The sequence below is a fragment of the Lichenostomus cassidix genome, chromosome 5 (assembly GCF_008360975.1).
Source record: "Lichenostomus cassidix isolate B80296 chromosome 5, HeHo_3.0, whole genome shotgun sequence".
In the NCBI taxonomy this organism is placed as follows: domain Eukaryota; kingdom Metazoa; phylum Chordata; class Aves; order Passeriformes; family Meliphagidae; genus Lichenostomus; species Lichenostomus cassidix.
In genome coordinates this window covers 49,335,229-49,359,770 of record NC_139486.1, presented here as the reverse complement: position 1 = coordinate 49,359,770, position 24,542 = coordinate 49,335,229, and the positions used below count along the sequence as shown (strand labels likewise).

At 37.4% G+C, this 24,542-nt stretch overlaps 1 long non-coding RNA gene across 1 annotated transcript; it reads right to left on the bottom strand.

Annotated features, from left to right (window-relative positions):
• Positions 1 to 1,260: 1,260 nt before the first annotated feature.
• Positions 1,261 to 22,944, bottom strand: LOC146436600 (uncharacterized). Its single transcript, XR_014852915.1, has 4 exons — positions 22,887 to 22,944; positions 21,981 to 22,097; positions 20,268 to 20,380; positions 1,261 to 1,446 (listed from the first exon to the last, which is right to left on the bottom strand). It is a non-coding gene; the product is annotated as an uncharacterized LOC146436600 (long non-coding RNA).
• Between the last annotated feature and the right edge of the window lie 1,598 nt (positions 22,945 to 24,542).

Here is a 24,542-nt window from a genome sequence, read left to right as displayed (position 1 = left end):
TTACGTCCTTGGCTGCCCACTGGTTACCCCGTTTATCACAACCCAGTTACATCACACCCTGTTTTTTTATTTACAATGGACTCACTGTTGTCGTTTGAATTATTTCCAGTTGTATCCCAAGAGTTTTTCTCTGTGCATTGCAATAACAATGTACCACCTGTTTCCTCCCAAACTGGCTTGCAAGAAGACATTTATTTCACTGGTGTCCAATCATTTGCTAAAACAGGTTTCAGTGCTAGGCTACAGCCTGATGCTTTCCAGAACTTTTTCTGATGTTCTAGCAGCATGAAGCAGCTGACAGCAGCTGGTTACCCAGATCTGCATCCTCAGTACCCCCATAGTTTCTGGTGTAAAAACTGCAAGGGGAGCCAGGGTCACAGGAAGAGATGACATGGGAAGGCTGAAATGCAGCTGCAGGGCCAACAGCCTTGTGGGATTCACCATGCAGATGTGTGATTTGAGTGAAACACATCCCTCATATTGGCCACAGTGGGCAGAAGGTATGGCCTGGCCTCTGGAAGCGTGCAGCAAAGGAAACAAGTGACCCACACACAAGTGAAGGCAAAGTTAGGATGCCTTTTATTGATGTATGGGCTTAAACTATTTTCCTGCAGGTCTCATGTCCTAGAAAAAATCAGACAGTCTCCGTAGGCTCCTTCCCTAGCACAGCACTGATCATAATCAGTCTCTCAGTAAACATGGCTAAAAACACCTGTTACTACTGAGGGCTGGATCACAGCTGCCACTTCTGCTCAAGCTGGCTCCACCTCACCTCGTTTCTCATCACAAATGAGTATTCTTAGAAAATACATACCACATAAATGATAGATTGTATTGAGCCAAGGCAGCACAAAGCCTTAGCTCTTTACAGTATAACTCTTAGCAGTTATAGGAGGTCAGAGATGAGATGAAAAACAATTTTTTTCCCAGGAAGAAATGCCAGTAAGTATTCTGAAAATCCCAGTTGTCATAGAACACATGAAAACAATCCCTTTCTATTGGCACAAGCAAACTATCAGTGACAAAGACCATGCAAATGAAGGAGGACACTGAAGAGGGTCTGGCAGCTTCATTGAAAACTTTGCATACCCTTTATCAGTCACTTTTAAAAAAAGCTATGCACAAACTGAAGTAGCCTGGGGATTTAATTGCCACATTTATTTTTAAAAGGATCTCCATCTAAGATGACACATGAGACACAACACAATGTCAATCATTATTTCAAGCCAAAGGATCTACATTTTAGTAGGAATTGGTCGGGGGAAGATGGAAAGAGGTTTTGAACACATTCTAAAGCACTTTTGACAATATACACAAGGCAAAAGTTGCACAACAAACCTGAAATTATTAGATATGTACATAACTATTTTGAATCATGACTAGGAGTCAAAATCCTTAGTGGCCTTCACTGGATATCTCCCCAGTGCAATTCTCTTCCTTCATGTGCTGTAAGTGAAGAGGGTGGATTTAGACCTGAGCAATGCAATTATACAAGGCTCACCAAAACCGTGGGGATAAAAGAAACTCTCCAACACCATCTTTTAAGTGTGAGAGAATCAGACAGTACTTTATTCTGGCCAGGATGTGCAATGGAAATCGTTCCATCCACACATAGCAGTGGAAATCATTCCATCACGGTTCTTTACCAGACATTTCACATATTTAGACATAAAAAAAAACCCAAAGAAATTCTCGTTCATTGGTTCTACATTACACATCTCTTAGTATTTGGTTATTGTTCCCTTTACCTTTGATGCCAATTTGGTCCTCATTCTTTGGTTCACTTATCAATCTTTTCCCAGACTAGGTGTCTCCAATTGCACCAGAAGGGTGATGTCTGTTAATGTCCGTTTATCTCCTCTGTGTTTTCTGGCTACTGTAAATTTTAAGCTTTCAGAGTCTAAGAATCTTCTTTTTGTTGACTGCAGCCCATCGGGACTCACCCAGCAAAACTCAAACCATTGGTGAACTGGGCCTTTTGAAGAGAAATCTTAATTTCCCCCTCCCCCCTCCAGCAAAGGTGAACAAACCCACTACTAAAGTTGCTTAAAAAATTTAAATTTATATAATTTCCAACACAAGGACAATAAAACCTTCTTCATGGGATGGGAAAGAGTTGGGATGAAGTCTGATGTTAGACACCTAGTTTCTCTGATTAAGAAATCTTTATTAAGACAGGCCCCTTGTAGGGGCAATGCAACTACTAGAAAGAAGTAAAGTGTACATGTTTTACATAAGTGTTTTTCAGTTTTGCACGTTCAGAGTTAGGCCCATTGCTAGAGCCTATTTGGAAATTATACTTCTGAGGGCTTAGAGGCTGAGTGTTGAAATTAAGCTGCTAGAACTGCTAGAGACTACTTTCTGATGCAGCAGTTAGTACAGACACTAAGTGTGCTGTTCCAATTACTGGTAAGAAGCTAAGTAAACAGGTCAATTAAAATTTGTCAAATCAAACGTTTGCCTGGACATGATGGATCACACTTGGGAAAGCTCAGCTAGATTTGTGGGCTGCCATGAAGCCTTGGCAGGAAATTTGGTCTATCCAGGACACTACCTGAATCTATCTGTGCTGGTTGACAACAGCATTTTCCTCCTTCTCTGGAGTTTTTTAGGGATAAAATCCAAGAGTGATACCAAGGTGTTTCTATGATAAGGCAACAGTTACTCAATCTTGTGTATATGATGGCAATCAATATGTATCAACTGGACTTTTACACTAGTTCAGCAGCCTAAACTGAGCTTAAATGACTGAAAATCTTCCCTTTAATTTACTATATTGTTGGAACCCACAATTGTCCTGGTTCTGGCCAAGACATAGTTAATTTTTGCAGCAGCCAGGGGTTATAGGATACCACCTCCCTCCATCCCAGGGGGTCAGAGCAGGATCACTGTGTTCTTTCAGGTTTTGCAGGATGAGGGGTCAGTGGCACTGGGCTCTGTGAGGTGAGCCCTGTGTGGGAATTGTTCACCTCTCCTGTCACCTCATTCTGCTATTGGCACTGCTGCTTTCACTGATCATTTTCCTGTTTTGCTGCTGTTTCTGGTAAATCATTCTTGTCTCAACCTGTGCCTCCAATTCTCCCCTCCACCCCACTGTGGCTGTGAAGGGAGGGGTTGGGAGAAATGGGCAAGTGGCACAGTGGCTGGGGTGTTGCAGTAAAATGGTGGAAAACCATTCCTAAACCACAAACATATATCAAAATTGTTGGGCATTATGAATGTCACTGCACAGGCTCCCTGCTTTCTCTACAGCCTTCCACAGATGTACAATTTACCCTCATACCGCTAACAGTTCTGTGTTGTTTGATCTAGTTGAGTTTTTCTACATCTCTCTCATGAGACATGACTACATCAAGCCTAAATCTTACCAGTGGCATCTTTATTTTCAACCAAACACAGAGCAGGATGAGTCTCCCTGAAAATATCCAAACAAATTCTCAATCACCACTACTAATATCAGGGAAATTACAGACACCCATACATTTATCCTGATCTTTGTTTATCTGACTGAAAATGACGGCTGGGGAAAGTTAGTGAGACCCAGCAGCTTGCCAGCTAGGTTACATTAGAACTGCTCCTGAGCAGCTGGAATAGAGACAGGCAAGAAAGCTGTGACAGTGATATTGGATGGATATTAAAGAAACAGTTATGCATATCCAGCCTAGACATACAGCATCTATGAGTGGATCCTGTGGCAGGGGCCAAAACAGAAATGACTAACAGGCAAAGACATAATTTGGAGAGATATTGACAATATTTGTGTAGGTCAGCTTGGAGAAAAAATCTGTGCACACTCTAAAAAGAAAATAAAAATAATACTACGATTAAAATTATCTTAGGTATAATTTAATTAACAAACAGCAAGTGAGAAAGTCTCTGAAGACTCTATGAGTGTACCCAATAACAAAAATTAATAAGTGGAACATTACATCAATGTAAAGATGAGGAAAATTATATGAAATCCTTATACAGAGGGCTTTTTGCTCCACTGCTATTCCCCACTTCACTACATCACTCACCACTACAGATGTCATCATTTTTTTTCTCAACCATGCCACATTAAGCTACAAGTTTACAAGAAATATAATACACATCTCCTAGGTAAGCATGTATGTCCTGCCAAAGCTATTAGAGAATACACAGGGAAGAGCAGATGAGAAGGTAATACTGTGCAGATATCAAGATTAAAAACTGTGGGTTTGTACGCTCAGTCCACTCTACTATGCTGCCTCAGTGTGAGTTATTACATCATTCTATCTACACTTGAGGCAAGCCATTGCATCGATTTAACGTTTGTGTATTTATATCACATCTAAAAATACCTGTAAACATATGTATATAAATACTGTATCCAACCTGCCCATCAGCCCCAGTCACCTCCCACCTCCTGCTCACTAATAGCACAGTCCTGCATCACCTCCCACTCAGCCAAGCAATCCTGTGCTAGCTGCTTTCGACATACTCACAGCTATATATATTTGTGAGCACGATAAAACCCTTCTGTAAAGTAAAGACAACATCTATTTTGCAAGAGTTACAATGTATTTTATACTCACTCTGATGCTTTGGCATTTTTTTTACAGTGTATTATGTCCTAAATTTGAACATAAGTGCATGGCCGCGACTCATCTAGTTTGAAAAAGTATATACTACTAATACAAAACCAAGTAAACAAACTAACAAACAACCAACCAAAAAAAAATCCACATTTAGGTAGGCAATTTTTTTTTCTAGCACAATAATTACATCTTGATAATCCTGAACTACCAATAAATCTTACCTAAAAAGTAAATGCAATTATGCGTTATTACACAGAGGTAAATTTCCCACAGTAACTGCATTCTCCTGTGGAAAGACAGTCTTGATTACTTGTATTCTATATGTTCTGTATCAGTGGCTAAGTGCAATCATGGTTAGGAATTCCCAGTGTTGCTATACCATCTATACATTCCTAATGCAGTGCAGATACATTCCAAATCTATCACAGAATGAGTTTCACATGATGCAAATTTTCCATTTTCTCTTGATTTTCTTGTGAGGCTTTTCAGTTGTTTAGTATTTCATCTCACCGCAAAGAGTATTTAATGATTCAAGCTGACTTTCCTGCTTAATTTCATCCAACCATTCTAAAGCAAGAAATTCCCTATCTTAATATTTGGCCTTTTCAAGTGCATGTTAACAAATATCATAACCTTTTTGCTCCATACTTTTTATTTGGCCAAGTTATACATAGCAATTTCTTTTCATAGTCATCCTTATTGCCTTAATTTCTAACTTGTCTTTAGTGGCTTGAATTAAGGCTTAATATATCTGGGGTATTCCTTCAATTTACAGAGTTTGGCATTCCTATTCTTTTGGACTTAAAAGCTTTTTTGCTCACAGTTCGTGGGGTATAGCTGCAAATATGAGAAAGTTTATAAAACTCTCAGTGCAAGTTAGGCTTGAGATCCTTTTGGAAGAGTTTGCAAATCCCTTTGGGCTCCAATATTTTGGTGTTACATGGATTTACTTAGTGCAAAGTGGTGTTGTTTATAAGAAGTTCAACGAACTCCCTGTGACTGATGGAATGGCATTGTGTGATTGACTGCCACATGAGCACGGTGGTGAAGAGATGTTCTCTCACTCCGGTCTAGAATACCATTTTTGTGTCTCTGCAGGACATGAGGAGTACTCAGAATATTTCTGGAGGGACTGACATTTTCAGGGAATTGGACCTTTATGTATACTTGCTAAATGGGATTCTTTGGGTTTTGGCAATGGCAGGGAGGAGCTTCCACCTGTGGCCACTCCCCTGCAGCAGCCTTGCTGTCAGTTTATGAAGGGATACACAGTATGTTCTAGACAGAAATGACTCCTAACAATAAAAACCTTTCTTGGCAAGCAAAAGAAAAATATACGTAAATTTTTAACACTCTGTACCTAAAACATTTAAAATATCTAACTATTTTTGGAGAACAAGACTGGGATTATACCAACATGCCTCCACCCCTGAAGAGTCAGCAATAGTTCAATTGAACATTAGACAGCTATTTTAAAAACACTAATCATTTGTATCATCATATTCCTCAACAAAACCTCATTTCCAACCAGGAAGCCTCTATTCAAGTGTTTGTTTCATTAGAATTTCTACATGTCAAGTTCCAAGTATCAGAAATTACCAAGAAAGCTAACAAAAGTACATTGTAAAAAAAAAAAAAAAAAAAAAAAAAAAAAAGCAGAAAAACAAAAAAAAAACCCAAAAACCTCTAACTACATCCAGTTAATATGAAAAATAGTGGAGATCCTTAATTTAAACTTCTTTCCTGCTTCTCCTTAGAGCTCAACTAATTAGCTGCCATTTCTAGGTATCCAAGTACAGGCCTGCAGGATGCCAGAGCAGATAAAACAAAGGTATTTTCTGAAGATCTGAGCATGAATCATAATACTGTATGAAGGGGCATGAAAACAAAGTACACATTCCAACATAGGAGGCAAAAGATCCTAGGAAAGCATTTTAATTATGTTTATGCTTTCAGTGAACATAATAATAAGTAGAGACAAGCAAGTAGGCAGCAACAAAACTCATGGGGATTATTTGCAAACTGCTGTAAAGTTGAACTAATTAATTAAGTGCAATTGATATTCAGTTGCATTATCCTTGGTAGGATAGAGGTGGGATTTAGTTAACATGGACATTTGTTTGAACTGTATTTCTACATCGAAGAATCAAGGCCTGTCTTAAAAATTAAAAGAAACATTTTCTCCAAACAAAATATTATTGTAATGTGAATAGCAATTAACGATGTTATGTTAATTTTAGGCAAAAAATGTTTGCTCTGTTTTAAGGAAAGTGTTTATTCTAATTTAAACAAACCTACGTATTCTGCTGGTTATAATTGTGAAAAGAAGACAGGTAGATTTCAGAAATTATAGGTACAAACAAAACTGAGGAAGGCATTCTGCTACAGGGAAGACTGACTTTTACCACATTGCAAAACAGATAATTTTCTGTTTATGCCATTTTGCACTTTCTCTTAGTACCACAAAGTTCTCATACATCCCAAACACTCCCACTGCTTAGAAACAATCATAGCAAATAGCCAGAAATGCTGATTGTATTCCACGGTGACCTGTGTGAAGTCATCACAGAATGTTGTAGAACACAATGTACTAGACCACTGTAAGAGCATACATAATCCTTGAGTTTTATCAACAGTCAGTGTTAACATTAATTAATTCCCCTAGCTCAGGTAGAGATCCAAAATCCCCACTTTGCTTTGCAAGAGACAAAAGCATCATAGTCACACTCAGAAGTCAGTCACTGGAAATTAATGGAAGTTGATAGGTACCAATTGACACCAAATTTGCAGTCATTCTCATTTCTCCTTTATACCCACTCTTCTAATTTCCACATAATGCCCATTTTAGCATTTCTCAGTTGCCATCCTTTAAAAGATGCACCGAATGTCAAGCTTAAGCTTATACATATCAAGAAGTTTTGTCCATAAAGGATAGTGGGAGTTCCATCTGTAAGTCTTCACAAACTACTGTGGTAATCACTGCTAATCACCCATGTTTCCAAAGTAGTCAATAAAAATAATTCCACAAACAACATTTGCAAAGTTCTGACATGTGGCAAATGTTCAGTAGCTATGTTTAGCACATGCTGGATAATCTGAGTTCTTCATACACATTAAATTAGTAATTTTGACTCATAAAAAGGGAAAGGAGAAGAAAAAGGGTTTAAAAATCTATTTCAGCTATAAGAGGAAAAATGTGTATCACGCAGAAGTGCTACAAACTTACAAGAAGAGGTGTTTCCTTAATATAGTAAGCCAGGTACTTTTCTAGTTTTTTACTACCAGCGTTATTACTGAAGCACTTCTGTTGTTCAGCGCAGACGAATCTTTGGGTAGTGTATTGCAGCTACAAGTGTTCCTACATCATCCTCACTAAAGACGTAGAAAGGAAACACATTAGTGGATACATGACTGTCAGAATAGCCCCTTAGGGAAAGAACAGACCTGCTTTTTCCTTTATGAAGGCTTCTATTCTTTCCCTAAACTTCTGTAGCTTTTATTAGCAGAAATTCTGGTATTTGCTCCCTTTGGGAAGGAAATGCTCAGCTGTTTCTCCCAGAGAAAGTATCATGGTTATATTTATGTTCTTTGGAGAAAGTAGAGTGACAGGAAAATGAAATATCTTCCTACTAAAATCTCAGATTTCTGTTGCATAAATTTGAATATTTTATCTGCTAATGTTACTACAGTGCCTTATGCTTTCCAGCTCTGATGTTTTCTCCTCTTATGCAGCACAGCCACTCTTACACATTAGAAGACCAGCGAGGAGAATGTTCACCTGCCATGGATCATGGGAATTGTAATCCAAAGAAAACTTAGCAGCAAACCCATCTCCTTGGAGACGCCACAGCCTAAGACTCACATAAAAATTACAAGTGCCCACAACTAAAGCATTTGGCTGAAATGCTGTGGGTATTCATTCTCTCTTTTTTTCTTTCTTTTTTTTTTTCCCAAAAGAAAACTAAAAACTGGAGAAGGAAGTCTGAAACTTTCTGTGAAACTCTAAGTGTTTTGTGATACAGGTGAATACTAGTCATGTTATTACGATGATTACTAGCATGGCATTTGTTAAAAAAGGGAACTGAGTCATTAAAGTCAGTCTTTGCCCAGGGTCAACCACTGAAGTGGTGACAAAGTGGAAAGCTGAGACCAACAGTTGGAAGAACTGGTGAGAGACAGTGGCTTGGGAAGAGTAACAGACTGTGTGAGCCACCCTTCTGACCAACTTGAACAGCTCTGGAACCATATCATAAACTTTGCCTCTCGAAACAGCCACCTCAGTGCTGCACACTGGCAATTCTTCTTGCTATGTCGTGATTTCCCCACACCCCCACCGCAAGTAATTGCTTTCTTTGAATGAGGAAGAAGCATTATCTCGAAAGGTTCTGTGCCTTTATTCCTCTGAAAAGCTTTTCCCTTGCTCTTTCCTTTATCCAGCTTCTAGGCAGCTATTTAGACGAACACATATGCTCAACAGAGATGCAAAACACAAAAGATTAGCATTCCTCATCGGTATCCACACACATATCACAAGGTTCTCCCTAGATGACAAGCAGGCAGGAGCATAGCTGGGTAATACTACATCAAGATAACCTTTTCTTCTGCAGTGTGGCAATTCAAATGTTCTATAAAATATTTGCTTTTACGTGCGTGTTTATTTGGATACCCTTTCCTTTCCTTGTGTCTAGCAGAAAAAGCAGATCCAATCCAGGGGTATTGAGCCATGGTAGAAATTCCACAGATTCCCCTCTCTTGCAGGATCTCAGAGTGTTAGTAAACATAACAGACAACCAATCAGTCAGGCTACAGTAACACAAACATCTCCAGAAGGCAGTGAGAAAGCCTTAAATAAAACATAGTACCAGCCTTCGGTGGAGTGCATTGAGACAAATGCCAGGGAAGTGAAAGGTGTCGCTGGGATTACCAATGACGTGCTAATGGTTGTTCAAGCAATCTCTGTGCCTCCTTCTCTCTGACTCACTGTCTCCCTTTGGAGGCTTCTCTCACGTCATTAAGGGACTGAGGGTTATTCACAGATCACTGACTAAACGCAAGCTTTAGCTTCCCGCCTGCATTCCCCTGGTCCTATGAACAGGACTGAGGTCACTGCCAAGCAGCCTTTGAGCTTTTTATCAATAGATCCAATAAAAATTAAAAAAAAAAAAAAAAAGAAGAAAGAAAATCCAAAACAAACAACAAAAACTAGAGTACCTTCTGCTCTCTCCTGTTTCCAGCTTCCACCTCCGTTCTCCATGCACCTCCCTCCCAAAATCAGTTCTGTTTTTTCCTGTTTTCCCCACAGGGTTAAAAATTCCCTTGATCACAGCAAAACCTGTCGTGCGGCTTCCAGCTCTTTCCAGAGGCTTCAACTAATAATGCAAGATTAAATATGTACATAAAACTCCCAAGTTTTACATGAGAATCCAGCTCCAGGATAGTTACTAGAGAAATTGTTTGTTACTACTGGAAACAGAGGAGCCACAAGTGAATCTAACCATTTTCTCATCCACCTGTTTCTAATTGAACTGTACGGTGTGCTGTGCTGCTCTCTCACATGCTTTCCATACCATCCCTGCAGTAGGAAGTGCTTCAGGCACTGCCAGCACAATGCCTTGGACTGAAGCCCTTCCAAGATACTATTACCACTTATTCAAGTGCTGCACTGCTGTTGGTTTTTCAAAATTGGATTCCGTGAGTTATTCATCTTTTCATTGTAACTATTAAGTTAAGGCAATAAATCCCCAAATAAAGCATCAAATACTGCAGGCCCAATGCAGATCCTATTGCATTGCTTTAACTGACCACCGTAGGTTTTTCCCCTCTTCCATGTGGAAATTACTTGTACAGAAAAAAATGTATTTATACTAAGATAACTACAACAGTACTGTGGGAGTGTAATGAGTATAATTAGAATCAACAAGGTAATGTAGCATAATATTTATGTGCAGATTAAAAAACAATAAGAGAATATTATTTTATAAAAGATTATAAAAATGAAGGACTCAAATCCTGTGTCTCCAATTAACTCAATTAGCTATTAATCTGACTTCAGCACATACAAGCAAACACATCACAGGTGCATTTCATAGGGCTTTTACACATAATTTTCCTCATAACCTGATGTGTAGTTGTCCTATACTGCCTTCCCCTCATCTCACTTATTCTCCTTCTATTGCTTTTACCCAGGCACCAATTTTTCATCTGTAATCCTCATCAGAGGCTGCAATATTCCAACAGTCAAGATGGCACCTTTTTCCACTTACAGCCCTCTTAACCAGAAACAGACTTACTTCAACATGGTCTGGTATTCCCAGATTGTTCAGATAATTCATGACAAAAATCTATTCCCTCATGCTTGATTTCACAAAACAAGATCATGATTTTTCTCCAGAGATAACAATTTCCATTGTTTGCCAAGAACTTTTGTTTCGGGAGGCAAGCCCAGTAAATGATAATATAAAAAGTGTGGAATCAGGCTATAGAGACTCAAAAATGAGGCAGAACCTGGAAAATAGAAAGGGTAAGGATGGTAATAGACTTCATCAGCTTAAGCCTTTTTGGCTGCTAATACTGAAATGGAGATGATAACCTAGCAGTGAGCTGGTCAGCAGAAAAAACACTCAGGACTTTAACATGTTAAATCACTACAGAAAAAATTTCCAGATTGTATTTCTTAGCACCTATGCACAGCCTATTAAATGTGGCAATGAAGCAGACTGGGGAGGATTCTATTTTTCATCTCCTACAAAGCACTCTGCAGAAGAAAAATACCGTGCCAAGTTCTCAGTTTACATTTTGTGACAGGGTGATGCTCTTAAAAATTAGTTGTACCCTCCACTGAAAGTATAGTTTTCTACTGTCATGACTAAATCTCCTGAAATAACAAGTCAGTTTATTTTCACACCCTACAGTTCTCTCTGGTAAAGAAATTCCAATATATTTTTGTCTTTCTTCTTCCTATTTTCAACATTTGTGACACTTCTACTTTATAAGATAAATATTTGAAAAGGAAGATGTCTCCACACTACAGAAACACACTTTTATCACACTGGCTTTTAAAAGCAAAGTTCAGTTCAGAAAAGAGGGAGAAATCACATCATCAGAAAATGACTTTGGATAGTCCTGTACATGAATTATTCATGTTCTATTTTATAGTCCCCTTTATTCTCCAAGAAATATCAAATGATTCAGCAAGCCTATGATTTTCTGTGTTAATCAGATGTCTGACACTATACTCAGGCCTGATGATGGGCCAAAAGAAAAAGAACTTCTTTATGCAAGCTAACTGCAAAGACACTTGATGAATCCCACTCAGTTGCATGTCTTCATGTAATAAGATGTTCAAATGCAACATGATTTCACTAGTGAAAATGGAAAATTCTGTCTAATGATTTATAGCCTAAACACTAAGATATCTAGGATATTTTCACCAGAACTATTATATACAAAATTAAATATAGTTATCAATTCTTTTGGAAAAAAAAATAGATGCTGTCTCCCCTATTTTATTTCTTTCTTTCAACTCTTTTAATAGAGTTATCATAGCCTATGGTTTCTCTGGCCAGTATGTTTTACACATCACCACTATCTATAGCCAAGGACAAGGATATACATTATAATTACACATATTTAAATATTCAGTGGTCAGGATATCTTTGTGTCAATTCAGAAAAAAAAAAAAACAAGACAACTTTCTGGTTTGTTTGATTATTATCACCTAATGGTCCCATTACGTGGCATTTTACAAAACCATCAATAATACAGAAAAACACAGCATATTTTTCCAGAACAACCAAGAAAATCTGTAGGATAGCCTATAATGTTATATAGACCTTTATATGGTGTAAATAACCAACACTGTGTCAGGATCTTCTAAGTCTCTAATTTTTGGCTCATTCTTTCCCATTTTGGTGGTTACAAGAACCCTTATTATCCCATCTGCCAGTATTTGGTACAAATTCTTAAGTTCTGTTAGTAGCACTCAGAAGTAGGGCTTAGGTAAGAGTAGGGCTTAACTACGTAAGGGAAAATTGTTATTCTTTACCAGCAGAGGCATAAAATCAGGTATAAACAATAATTTTTTGCATGGGTTTTTTCCCTGTGCACACAGGAAGATTTCTGAATAACAAAACCAAGATGAAAACAACACCTCCATGTCAGAAAAAGAAGAAAGTTCAAAGTTACAACTCACCTAATCTAAATCTCTCTGTGGTCATGGAAGATGTTCTGCTGGAACTCAGCTCATACCATTCCCTTCTATCTGCTTTCTTCACACCTGATCGAGCAGCAGCCAGCTGAACCCAATCACCACTTTGACAACAGCATGTTTTTTTATTAGATCAGCTGTAACACAAAGCTGCAATCCTGAGTGTGTCTACACAGGACGTTAGGCTAGTAAACCTTCACAATCAGCTTAAAATTCATGGTTTGAGTGTTATGAAAATCAAAATATGTCCTTGAGTAAGCAGGGTGCTTTTTCTAATGCTGATATTTAAATTAACACTTTCATGTGGTGTAACTTCTGAGACAGGTATGACAGATCATGCAGATTTTGAAATCCCATTGAAAAAAAAGCACATATAACTCCATTTCATCTGATTTTAAACCATGCCACAATATTTGTAATTTCCTATATCCTACTAAGATAAAATAGCAATATAAGGACCTCACTATATTTGAAAAAATGTGAATAACTAACAAGGAATGACAGGTTGCTGCAAGGAAAAAAATGGCCATATGATTATCTATTTGGACCTCACTGTTGTTGTGATATTTGCTGTCTACTGGAAATAATTGTTGTGATTAGATAGTTTTTTCTCATTAGAATTAAACAAAAATTAGGCTATAAAATACCAGATTGAAAAGAACTAAACAGTTTTACAGTATTTTTAATAACACAGGCTCATCAACTCTTCAAGGCCTCAGAGAAGATTCAATTTGATTTCTTCTTTATGGCTTTTATGTACCAGCAACAATGCTTAGGAAAATAAAAAGAATAGAAGTCAGTTAACACTTCATTTCTAACTAACCCCTAAAGTCTGACTGACACATGAAGCAGGCAGAATTATGGGGGGCAACATATGATAGACATGGAGTGACTGAGCTAAGCAGATTATAAATAACACCCACACAAGGGATGGAAGGGAAAGACATGGCGTGCAATGTGACCAGAGCAAGCCTTGGTGCAGCAGACTCAACTGCAGCTTCCTTGTTTTGCATCTGAGGCACTACTCCAGGAAAAAGAAGAGCAGGGAAACAAGGCATTCTAAGAACAAAAGCCAACCCATACACAGAATAAATATTTTATATTCATTTTTGCCTGTGCCCTTTTTTCCTGTTCAGTGGCCGAGCTGCACACAACGACTGCTCCAGGATCACCCTAAATTGTAAATCTTCTATTGCAGGCAGTTTAAAGAGTATAAGGAACTAAAATACAATCAAAAACAATCACTTCCTTGCTTAGTTTGCACAGTTGGTACAACAGTTGTGTTGCATTGTTTACTGATTTATTGTTGGCTGGAGGGCATCATGGTCTTGGATAAAGCTGACTGATCAACAAACAAGTATGATGGAGAACAAAAGTTTGCATCAGTGGCTGGTAAGCAGGCCTGACAGTGCTAATTGCCCTTCAGTAGCTCGTTACAGATTGAGAAGATGCAGAGTGTAGCATCCCCGAAGCATCATGACGAGAAAAACAAATTATTGAATAAGTTAGTAGTGGCAATTATGAAGAAGAATAATGAAAATTAGCAGAGAAAGTAACTTTATGAGAAAGAACAAAAAATATACATATAACATGTGTTTTCTTTAATCTCTTAAAACCATCACCTCAAAAGTAACTATGTTATGTTAATTAATGATACTAGAGCTCACAGCTATGGCATTTCTTGGCAAATTGGATGAAACAGATGTCTGAGCCTGAAGACACTGGCTTCTATTTTTCCCCCAAATAGTGAGCTGTTAGCATTCTTTCTGCTGCTAACATATTGAAATCTGCTGCCATTTTCTCTCCTGTTGTCTCAATGCTAAATCACAAAATACATTGTTGGTTGGCTGAGAGGGGGTAGATGCAATAGGTTGTACTAAGAAGAGAAAAATATTAATTGAAACATGAAGAGACTCCCTTTTGCAGCATTGCTGCCCTCCAAGGAATGTTATGCTAAAGGAAAGGTTGCTGGAAATATTTTCAGCAACTGAGGAGCAGAAGAGGATAGTGTGAAGAAAGCATGGATAATAGGGTTAGGAAGGGATGTTTGGTTCCACGCTTTGTCATTTTCTTTTGTTACTGTTAAAGTTAATTAGAGACTGAAAACCTGTTTTCCAAAAGGACATATAGGTAGACTTCAATGATCCTCATGGGTCACTTCCAAAGCAGGATTTTCTATGATTCTGTGATGTCTCCACCAGATACCACAGAAAGAGCATGCATAACCCTATATTTTTGTTATTGAAATGATGTTCTCAGATAATTTAAGGAGGAACATTTTAGGTGTGTCTCAAAATCCACTGTCAGACAGGCAATGCTGCAGATCCCCATGGCCCAAAGTATGGTATCATCCCATTAGAAAAGCCTAATAAACCAAATATACCAGCAAAACAAGACTTGTCCGTTAGTGCTGAAGAGCTGCTCTCAGCTATGCTGGCCTAAATGAAATGTTTGTGCTCTTGTTTTGTAAATTTTCTTCATCAGTCTGGGGTTTTATTTTGAACTGAACATTATTATCTGTGTTAGTTTTCCTTTTTGCTGAGCAGTGCTTATATAGAGTGAAGGCCTTTCCTGTCTCCCACTCCACCCCAGTATGGGGCTGGGGATGCACAAGGGGCTGGGAGGGGACAGAGCCAGGACAGCTGACCCCAGCTGACCTGAGGGATATTCCAGACCACATGGCCTCGTGGCTCAAGGTAGAAGGCTGGGGGAAAAGGAGGAAAGGGGAGGCATGCAATGATGGCATTTTTCTGCTTAAGTTACATGTTATGGAGCTGTTCTTTCCTGGAAATGGCTGAGCTCCTGCTTGCCCACGGGAAATGAGGAATTAATTCCTTGGGGTTTTTTGCTTACATGAGCAGCTTTTGATTTACCTATTAAAGTGTCTCAACCTACGAGTTTTCTCACTTTTACCATCCTGCCTCTCTCCCTCATCCCACTTTTGCAGGGAATGAGAGAGCAACTGTGCTGGGCTTGGTTGCCATCCGGGGTTAAACCACAACAGTTTGTTTCTAAGAGTCTGTGAATTTGACACACTAGCTTTATAACACTAAGCTGTTTAGAACCATGCTGTAGTGCTTTCACTGAGATATGCCATACTGATCTTTACAAAGCAGAGAAATATTTGCTAGGAGAAATATTCCAGCCTATAGAATATGCCAGAAAATTATTACATGGAAAAAATAAGCCAACTTCTGTTTTGTAGAACTTTGGCAAAACTGTTCAGTGAGACTGCAGTCAGTTCTGGAAATTTTGAATTATAAAGCTGAAGAAAGATATAGTGAACTCAGAGAAGAGTTAGAAAGGAGCTGAGAGAGAAAAGGGGGAAAAAATTTAAAAAGTCATTTGGTGAACAGTGAAGGGAGTTTTAAATCCATGGGTTACGCTTTGTTTGATGTTTGTGTGGTATAGTTAACGAGCAAGATTATTTAACATTGAAAATTGTATAATTCAAAGTAATTTCTCAAACTTTATAAATCCCCAAAGAAGCAAGAGATTAGAGAAGAAAAAATAATTTAGTAATCAAAACCTCGAAGGGTATCTTACTCTAATACAAAAACCTGTTCCTGGGTAATGCACAAGGCCATAATGCCACAGATCTGAAGTCACTTATCAGCTCTTTTATATATATTATCAGCAAGCCCAGGAGCAGCTCACCTCTCTTTGCATCAGTTGTGCTTTGCTAAAATGGGGATATTGTTATGGTCACTCTCTCAATCTTTGTTTTATCTATTTAGGCTGTAAACCTTTCAGGGGAGAAATTACTTCGTTCAATGTGATCATAGAATACCTTGCACAGTGGGATTCTAATTTCAGTTGAGCTCTCCAATTGCTGCCATAATACAAATAATAAATGATAATGTATTAAGACCACCAAAGAACAGCCCTCCAGTTTAATAAATGTAAATCCTCACTGGAGATAGTTAAATCTACTCTGGACTTAGAAATAGAAAATATATTTCAGGGAATAATCCTGAACCAGTAGGGGCATAGCTGACCTATTTTTATCTCTAGCTCCATGAATCACGGAAGTCAAAATGGACGTATTACAGTATCAAATGTCTATTTTGAATGATATAATAGAAGGAGAAATCTTTTGAAGCTCCTTTTCTTTCAGGCACAGCACTCTACATATTAAGCCCAATGTAAGGTGCTTATCTTTGAGATATGGAATAAAAGCTGTTGACCTTTTAAACATAAAATCTTGGTGAGCTTTGGTATGGCTTGATCTAATTATATTATAATGGATAGAAAGTAATCTCTTATGTACGCTGTCTAGACACATCATCTCTTATCAGAAATCTCAGGGGGAAAATGGGACCTATAGCAAAGGAGTGATATAGCAATCTTTGTTGAAAGACCAGGATGCCATGGCTTCATAACAGACAGCAAGAGATGCATGACATTGCTAAGCAACGCTATGAGCTAGTGAGGTTTTCTCTGGCTTCATATGGTGTGGTAGTTAAGGAAGTAGGAGCAAGAGAAGAAAGACAAAAAACAACCAAATGAACTGAAGCCTATAGGAAAGAAAGCAAATGAACAATTGGAAAAGCAGGAAAAAGAAGTGTGAATTAAAGTAATTGTAGGATGTAAAAACTGCTATTCCAGGAAAGCAGAAATATTATAATTTTGTAATTAAAAGTAATTAAAATAAAAATCAATATGTCTATCCATGGATTTCTCCCGCTAAACTTTTAACATCCTATATTCCTTTAAAATTTGCAATCACATAGGGATTGGAAAGTCCCTCTTAAAGCAAACTATGCTTTAAAGGAAATCACCATTTGTTAAAGCTCTTCTCTTGCAGGTAGGTTAGAGAAGGCTTGAAAAACCATACAAGTGGGTTCAAATGTGGTTGACAGAAGGTTTAAGCATTTCAAAGAGTAGAACAATCTGATAAATGGTAAAACATTCTCTTCGACAGCTTGACAAGTTATTTGCACTCTAGAAAGCAGAGCTGCTTATTTGTCTCCATCTTTTCTCTCTATAAGATTGGTTCTCAGATGATAAATAGGTTTGCCTCTATGAATAAATGCTCCCATGTTTTCTTTTTTAATAGAAGTACTCACTGCCACTTATTTAATGGCCACACAGCTAGTGTTGTTAAGTCTTCCCACCAAAAGAACCGCAGAAGATAACTTTTGAAAGTACGGCTTGAATTTTTCCTGAATAAATCAAATCCATGCTCATGTGCACGCAAACTTAGTCTAGAACAAAGGTTATCATATCAGCATGCTTTCAATCTGATTATAAAAGGGTATGAGTTACACTTTCTAAATAACATCTTCCCATTCCCTTCTCCCACTGGGATTATTCTTCAGTTCTTTCTAAGGTCTCTGACTCTTTGGCAAGTTTTGTCTTCTGTCCAAGAAATGACATTTGGTAAAAGATTAATGAACAATCCCAATCCATCTCTCATTCAACACTGAGGAGGTGTATTGTCACCTTGTCTACACATAACTCTTTTCAGGGAATACCTTCTGACCTTGTTTTTCCTGGAGTGCTTCCCAGAAAAACTAAAGCTATCACACAGATGGCAACAGGATTGCTCTCTCTTAACTCCTCATGAAGAGATCCTTTGCAGCACTTGATCACATGATGCAAAAACTGATGTTCAGTATTTCTCATTGTGATCTTAAATAGCTAAAAGTACCATCCAAAATAAACCATTTAAGATGTCATTCTAACAATCAGTAGGTGTCCATAATCACTACAGCTGTCAAAACAGTCTCACTAACCATTGATCCCCCAGCTGACAAAGATATTTCTAAAAATAAACAACTTATTTACTAAAAATCATAAATCACAGATTAGAAAACAATGCATTTAATTGACACAGGAGTCCATATCTGTGTATGTCATTTGAAATCAAGTAAGTCTAAATTTCTGGTTTTCTACTGTTTTGGAAACTTACAGCAAGAACTATATGACATTAACTCCCTTTAAAAAGGGTTTCAAGGGTACAGAGAATAGACTAAAAAAGCCAAAATTTCAATTTCCTGAAATTGTTTCCTATCTGATTCATTAAGAGGAGCAAAAGTAATCTTGGTACACAAGGAGCAGTTATAAGCAGACTCTGGGCTGCAAAACTGTTAAATAATACCACTGATGAAGCTGCCACTTCCTGAATCATTTTTGTGTGAGAAAACTCTTTTTCTGCACAATTTTCTAATAATTTTCAGTCTTTGCGTGCCTACAGAGAGTATCTTATTCTGCAATGTCTGTCACCCCAGATGTTGTAAAATAACTTTTTCCGTCTTTGGGAGAACACGCTTCTTATCTCTATTTTAATGGCTAAAAAATATGTTCTATTAGCCTAAGAACTCTCTACTTGCACAGCTGGCATTATTATTCAGTATTTTACATATGATATATTTAGAGAAGCTTTTACTTTCTTGTTAGAATGACCCTAGCCCTATCTTTTTTTATTATTATTTTATTGTGCCATGCTTTTAAATGTCTCACTAATACTGTTACATCAGAGATTTATCCTTTAATGAAGTCCAGGAATTATACCAGAAACTTATTTTAACTGCTTTGTTCAGGGTACTCTTGGTCCAGTTTGGGGAAGGAGAGGGTTTTTGGACCACAAGAGGGAGCTCACATTTTTCTGTTATGTGCACAGCAACGTGCAGAGGCACCGTGCAGAACACAATTTGAATCCATTTGGTATAGCAATGAGTAAAACCAGATATATTTTAATAAACAAGATAGATACAGATGCAAGTTTGAATTCAAATAAATAGTAGTAAAAGACGTTTTCAATGAAACCAGGATCGCTCCAGATTTTGTTCAACAACATACAATGCCACCTCTTTAATTATGTTTTTGATAAAAAAGATTTAAGACATATGCTGATACTCTCCTGTGAATAGCTCCATAGTTTCAGTGAGACCACTTATGGAAAATCAGATCTCTACCATGATGAACGATGGCTGCAAAATTCATCCCAGCTATATACATAATGACAATATTCAAAAGCTAATGTTCCTAGAACAAATCTTGCCATCGCCATCAAACCTTACCATGTACAGATTGCACTAGCAGTAAAAGAGTTCTTTGAAGTTCTGGAATGCTCTTGAGCCACTTATAAGCAAAATGCAATAATTACCACAAGAGCAATGGGAAGAAAGAAAATAAGTTTTGTCTGAAGACATCAGTCGTGGTGCCTGAAGCCAGCAAAGCCTTACTATGGTGCAGCCAAGACAAGACTGCTCCAGAAAGCTCTGAAAGCTGCTGGAAACACAGGAACTAAATTACACAACCAACATCTGTTCTTCTCCTCCATGGCTGGACTGTTTTCTGAAAACCATTTTCTAATCTTTAGATCTGTTGATTCCTAAATGTCTTCAACTAAGAGACTTTTATCAGTTCCCATGCTCTCCAAATTTCATCCTTAAGGATTTTTGGGATATTTTCTGGCACACAGTCAACTCTTTTTGCTTTCTATTTTCATCTCATTCCTCATAGATCTACACATCTTCACATGCAATTCCACTTACTTTGTATTGTTTACCTCTTTGAAACAGCCAGGTCCTCCTCATTTATCCACACAAATTCACCCATATCCCTGAAGGGCCCTGGGGGTGTGGATGATGCAAACTGGAGATCATAACTGTGAAGCATAAAGAAACTGATTCAAGCTCAAAATTAAGTAGGGGTGGGGTTGGATTTTTTGGGGTTTTTATTTTGGTGAAACACTTTCATGTATGGTTTGAGAAGAAAACCTGAATTTTTTTCTAGGATCTCAAGCCAGGTTTTCCTGGAAACATTTCCCCATGCAATCTAATCAATTGCATATAGGTCCAGAACATCCAGAACATGTGCATCCTCGAGATCAGTGTGTATTGAATATTTGCCTGTAAGTGTTCCTTTTCATGGCCTTTTCATTCATTGATAGAGTTTTTAACAGAAATTATTTATAAAGAAGAAAAAACCTGAGAGATATTGTTTTCTGTGCAGATCAGTTTCAATGTTATTTAAACATTGATATATTGGTGTATGCTCTGCTTTGAAAAACAAAAATAACAAGACTGTGGTCTGCTGTGCTGACTGGCTTAGCCACAAGTTGTTCCAATATCTCACTAAAACATAACAAACTTGTATTACCCAAAACATGTATGTAGATCATTAGAAGTTTAAACGAAAGGGTATTGATGATTTCAAAAGGTCATTCCTTTCTGCATGTTGCACTTGGCAGGTCCACCTGCAATCCCCAATAACTTCCCTGCAAAAAGTGGACCACCTCCAAATTCTCACTGTTTTCATGAATAGATTAAAAAAAATTAAAGGCTTGGAGACGGATGCAGTTGGCACTGAATGTATCATATATGCGCAGAATGTTTTGCTAATTTGCAAATCTATTCATATTATTCAGTTTTATTATGATATAAATGCCACTAAAATCATCAGCATATTTCTCAGTACTGTATGCTAATTTATATTTCAATTTTATTCATATGTCCTCAATAAACTGTATAAGATATGATTTTCCTTAATTACTATGTAAAATACCATTTGTGGCTTAATAAAAGTGATGCACACATTTGGAAAAAAAAAGAATAGAATAAAACATGAAACAGCATAAAGTTCTCCACTCTTTCCTCATTGCAAGTTAAAACAGCAGTTGAGAAAAAGAAAAAATTTTATTAAGGGTAATGCTATATATATTTATGTCACAAACATATGTCTGACCTTTTTGCAGTCCCCAAAATTATCAGCTACTGAAAGGCTTTCCATAAACTGCCCGCCAAATTGACAGAAACACTAACCATTTTCCTGCAGATCCCATCTGTATTCAGTTTGTGTGTAGTAAGAATTTTGGTTACTGCAGACTCAGGACTAGGAAGTCATGTCATGGGTGTTACAAAGATGCAAACTTTCTCTGCATGACCCTAAACCCTCCATAAAGAGGAGAGTCACATGAAAATGTTTAAGACATTAATGTTTTACCTTATGAATGTAACCATTGTTAACTCCACAAACACCATACTTAATCTGAAACGTTTTCCAAATCTAGCTCAATGCTCAAAGATTAACCCAAAATAATACAAATTTACAGGTAAATCAGTACTGCAAAGTGCAGGCTCTAGAATGTCTTTTATGCCAATATGCTATCTGGTGTTTCCTAAGGCCAAAATTGCCAAAATCTGACAATTATTTTTAAGACATAAAGAATAAATTAGTTGCAAAAATCCCAACATAGATGCCTTTACTTCCTACATTCTAGAGACATGCCATTCTGTACCACATCTAATGCAAAGCCTCCTCTCCCCTATCTCTTCAACAAAGCTGAGAAAATTGGATTTTTATTCTTAGGTCTCCTCTGCCAACTGCAGAGAAGGGCAAAATAAAAAAAAAAGTGTTTGTGATTTCCACTTGTGTCATAATAAAAAAGCTTCCTATTAAGTGCAGGAAATCACCACTTTCTGAAACATGCACTTGTTGTTCTATTTACTAAACTGAATAATTTGCAATTCCTAATTCCCTTTAGTGACTAGACATCACTATCAATGCTAGTGTTTAAATAATAGTACCAAACTTAAAGTTGATTGTAAGAATTAGTTTTTTAACTTTTTAGCAAATAAATATATAAGGCGTGACTACATTAAACATACAAACATGAAATCAAACTAACACAAGCCTATCTTCAGACCAGTCTAGAAAACTGAAAACTTGAAAGATTTCTTTCAGTGATAATTCCTAGCATTTTATTCATAAAACCAGAATAGAATTCATCCAATTCTTGACACACATTCTTAAATTATATAAAGATAACAAATGCCAAACAACTGAATTACTAATAAAATAATTTACTGAAAAATGCGGATTTTGTTATTGCAGCAGAAATAAATTAAGGGTAGCTCTTTTCAATGGAAAGTAAAAGTATTTTCTAGTAACTTTCACTGGAAGATAATTCACACATTAATATGTTTGTAAACAAGGGCTTCCATTAAAAGCTTGTTAAAAATCCTAGTTATAGCTCTAACAGTTTGAGTATTCTCAAATCAACTTTGACAGAGACCAAAGGGAATGTCCACATTTCCCCTCAATTCAAACAATACGTGTGTATTCTAATCCCCATTACTTTAATGCTAGGTGTTTAATTCAGGATAGCATACCTTATATATGAGCACAGTCACAATATCACTGAAAGATACGCAAGTTGTCCTGCGTGTCTTTATTGGAGAAAATATAAGAATCACAGTTAGAATCTACAGTTCTAGGATTTTATGCTCAACATGAATGCTAGGCCACAAATGTTTTCACAGCAATTTAAATACTTCAAGGTAAGTTAATTTCCATACCTTGTTTATTTCCCATGAGGCTAGCCTCTAGTTTTATTATATTGATTTTTTTTTATTCTTCCTCCCCATAAAAGGAAAAATATCAACCAATATTTCTGAAAGAGAAATGCACCAAGAGGTCAGACATGAGGAGCTGGCCACACATCCAAAGAAAGGGAGCAGCCACAGTTATTTTTTCTGTTAAGCAAATACAGGTATCTTCCAACTTATATTTGTTGAATAGAATGGTCCTGTTCCCACAATAAAAGCAATTATCTGTCTGGGAAATATGAATCAGCTTTCATTTTCTGTAAGCCTCAAACAGACTTCAATACTAAACTGTTTGAATGTCAACTTTTTTCCTCTCAGTGGCATACATCTGTACATATCCCGGTTCTGTTCCAGTGCCAAAGCACAAAAAACCAAAATGAGTTCATTTCAGGCTCAGTAATTTCGGTCTGCACTTGGGAGAAGTTTGAGGCTCTTTGCTTTGTCTGACGGGGGGAGCTTACCCTCTATAAAGAAAAAGCTGCTGTCAATTAATAGCCAGGGCAAAACTTCACAAAAGCAGTTGGGTCAAAGAAAAAAAATTCATTTAGTGTCAATTATTCTCATCTCCTTCAGCTAACTCTAAGATCTTATAGGACACTCCAGACTCAAATATTTGGCACAGAAGGACAAAGAAAGAATTACATTTGACCTACCAGCATTTTCCATTACAAGGACTCATTCCTGTCCTTACTTTTGGCTCATTGTTCTCCTATATTATAGTATTTCCATTCAGTTTTCACAAAAACTACTGCATGTAGCTGCACCTGCAAGCTGGTCAGCAAGGAATATATAAAGCCACAGGAGAGGAGACCAGTGCCAACCTCTGTGATAGTTTTTAAAAGGGCAGGTTTCTATATTAGGCAGGAAAACAAATAAGTCTCAGTGGAGTATTTGACAAATATGAACCGCGGACTACATATATGTAAATTTTAAGATGCTATTAGTTGTTTTACTGGAGATTTGCATTTATGATAATGATACTTTATCTTACATAACAGTTCATACCTAATCCAACTGAATAATTAGCAAGGTTATGACCAATAAATAAAAATATAAATTTGAAGTGACTGCTGGCCTTTGAACAAACAATGTAAAAGAAGAAGGCTTTCTAGGCTGGCATAGTACAAACAGCAGCACTGGCTTCTCAACACAGCCAGCAAATTTTGTTCTTAGCATGGGACAGGATCTGTCTTTGCCTCACTCACACTTTAGTCCTCTGCAATTTCTCTTTTAGCTATCTGCCATGTCAGCTAAATTGTCTGATACTGCCCTCACACTAATGAGGAGAACAGCAGCAATTCATGGCTTGGGCTAGTAGGGAACTGAGCTAGTATGACCATAAATACTTTCAGCAAACTGGGAAGCGAGTCATCCTTACCCTGAAATAAATCAAATACAGCCTTCCCCTCACACATATTCAATTGACAAACTTAGAAGCAA